The sequence below is a fragment of the Sinocyclocheilus rhinocerous genome, unplaced genomic scaffold, assembly GCF_001515625.1.
Source record: "Sinocyclocheilus rhinocerous isolate Xijiao unplaced genomic scaffold, SAMN03320098_v1.1 scaffold1918, whole genome shotgun sequence".
Lineage (NCBI taxonomy): Eukaryota > Metazoa > Chordata > Actinopteri > Cypriniformes > Cyprinidae > Sinocyclocheilus > Sinocyclocheilus rhinocerous.
This window is the reverse complement of record NW_015645091.1, coordinates 260403-263748: the sequence shown is the minus strand read 5'-3', so window position 1 is coordinate 263748 and position 3346 is coordinate 260403.

The following is a 3346-nucleotide window of genomic DNA, read 5'->3' as shown; positions in this document are numbered from 1 at the left end:
TATTCGTTTGTTTTATGCCTGCGGTAATTATGAGTGAAACATCACGTCATCATTGTGTATCAAACAGTGCCACCTTGAGGAAAAAAGATGCATTGCACATACTGAGTCATCAGATATGTAAATATAGTTGCAGCAGGAAAAAAATACTTACACATTTACATACCTCGGGTCTCTAGCGACCCTATACACTTTTTTACAAAAAATTAATCAGAAAACTGGCATTCATTAATATTTTACAATTTTTTTCTTGTTATATTGTTTATAATTAATAGATTGAGGAATACTAAGAAAGTGGATGTCTAACTAAAAAAAATGAAGGAGGGAGAGGGTAGAGAATGATGTCCCGGGTCGCTAAAGACCCGATGTATGCATTTAAGGGTTAATTTGCAACAATATATTACATTTTCACTGTAGTTTTAATAAAACCAATGCCGCCAATTGGTGAGCATAAGAGACTTTCAAAAACAGTAAAATATATTACAGACAGCAAACTTTTAAATGGTAGTGCCTGAATGTAAAATAAATGTCAAAAATAACATGGGCAAAAATAGAGACTTCCATTAAAAAGTTTCCTGGCCATTTCTAGGAACCAGAATATCAGAGACTCATTTAACTTATAAACCACTTATAAAATCCCTAGCAACAAACCTGAATACCCTGGCAACAAATTCTCTGCCAACTTTAATGTTACACACTCCTCATTTTCTTCAATCTAGATTTTTTATAACACATGTGTTATATAGTGGCTAGTTTATATAGTGACTAGTTTATATTACAGTTTATATTATTAAATTACACCATGTCTATGTCTGTAATACTCAAAAATGTTTTTTGCTAGTTTTTTTTTAATGGCCAACTATGTTTATCAGCACAACTGCACACACATGCAAACTCATGCACATACCCTGATTTTTTGATTGGCGTATTTGATCTCCCCTTCTTGCTCACTGATGAGTTTTCCTCTCTCATTTTAATTCTGCTCCCACTTGCTTCTGGAAGAGCCGCTGCTGAGTAATATCGTCAGAAGGAATCTTGATGATGGGGTGGTGCTAAAACAAATAAAGACAGAACAGAGGAAAACACAAAAACAGGTCTTTTGCCCACGTACATCTTGACTGGCATCACTGTTTTGTCAGTGGGATGCTGTAATTGTTTGTCCTCATAATTACTGAGACAAAATGACAGACTTTTAATTTTAAATCACAATGAAGGACCAGCATGAGCCTTAGACTGTAAATAAAAGTGAAGAAAAGTTCGGCAAGATTCAAACACCACCCTAAGAAAAAAAGAAGAAACATTTATATCTTGATTTGTTTATCAGCAATGAGATGAAATGGAGATCAGACGGAGACTTTTGCTTGTATAGTCTGAGAAAAAGACACTAATAATATCACACAGTCTCTTCTAAAGTTTTAGAAGATCTCAATATTGTCTGTCTCAAACTGTGCTCGGATGTGCCTAAGTCTATCAAAAGTCGTAGATTTCAATATGAACTCAAATACTTCTTATCAAATTCTTCCAAAATTAAATAGATAGTAATAAATAAAACTGGTATCCACAATACATTTTCCTCTTTTTCTCATATCTGTTTTATTTTGCCTGCTTTTAATTAGCTAATTTTACTGTTATTATAATGCTGTGGATTGTACGACTATGTTCTTATTATGGAAGCTTGCAGAATTGCAAGATATAAACCCAGAATTGAGGGAAAAGCAAGAATTGTGAAATAAAAATAATTGAGATAAAAACTCAGAATTTTGAGATAAAAACGCAGATTATAAACTCACAATTCTGAGGGGAAAAACAGTCTGAATTGTGACACATAAACTCAAAATTGTGAGTAAGAATTCTTAAATAAAATGTCTTAATTAATTGTATTTTTATTCTCTAGTAAAAAAATACAAACTCGGAATTGCGAGACGTAAACTGAATTGTGAAAAAAGAAAGTCAGAATTCTGAGTTTACATCTCGCAATTTTGACTTTTCTTTTCTAAGAACTGCAAGAAACAAAGTCTGGATTGTTAGATATAAATGAAAAAAAGAGAGAATTGTAGAGTAAAGAATTGTGAAATAAAAGTTGCAAATAGTGGCAGAAATGAGCTTCCATATCATATACTCCATTGTACAATCAGTGTCTGTTGTAGTAAAATCAGTCTTCTTTTCCACAGATGCACCAGAAATTATGGGTATTTTTCTTTCACTTTTTGTTTTTGATCACAATGATTCGTATTGTCAGCGATTGTACCGCCTGCAGCGAAACTGGCCCGGCCAAAACATGGACACTTCAGACAGCTGGTTTCACAGGAATCAGTGCCAGAATGAAATATGGACCATAGTGAGATAAAACCTCATGACGTTTCAGAATGATATTCCAGAATATGAGACAATCACTGTCTGCTGTGGAATAAATCGCTTGCAAGGAGCCACAGGATACAAGATCCTAAAACAAACCATCTGAACATGATTCAAACTCACATTGCTGTTTTCATACTCCAGCCCATTTGGACCAGGGAGACATCAGGCTTAACACATCTTTGGAAGATTTCATAAAGCCTTGTTTATCTTCAGATGTTAGACTACACAAAAACAACAACAACAACAACAATAATAATAATAAATAAATACAATTCTGAAGAAAATCTGAATGGTGCTTGCCAAATTTTGCTGTTAGTGTTATGGGTATTGCTATTTTAATATAAAACTAAAGTTACTAAAAATTATTTTGTAAACTGAAATTAATTTGAAATAAAATATAAATATTAGATAACTAATGATAAAAAAACTTACAACATAACAAAGAAATAAAATAAACTTAGAAATATTGCATTTACATTTAGATTTATTGCTTTGGCAACTATTGTTTCATACTAAATTGACTAAAGATGAAATAAAAATAAATTAAAGCTAAATAGAAATATTATAAAAAGAAATATAATATTATACATAGAAATATAATAAAAAACTAACAAAATGACAAAAGCGCAAAAAAATTACTATAAAAACAAAATTCAAAATATTACTACATACTATAATTGCATATAAGTTATACTAAAATAACAGTGGTTATGGATGGTTGCCAGGGGGTTACTAATTGATTGCTAATGTATTCTGACTGTTTTTAATTGTTAAAGGCAGTCCAAGTCTAAAGAGCCCATCCTCTAAAAAGACCAAAAAGACACTTGAAGCCACTTAGAACATCCTAGCAACCATCCAGAACAGCCTAAAACCACTTAGCACATCACAGCAACCACTCAGGATACCCTGGCAACCACTTAGAACATCCTAACAACAACCCAAAATACTTTAGCAACAACTTAGAACATCCTAGCAACCACCAGACCACCCT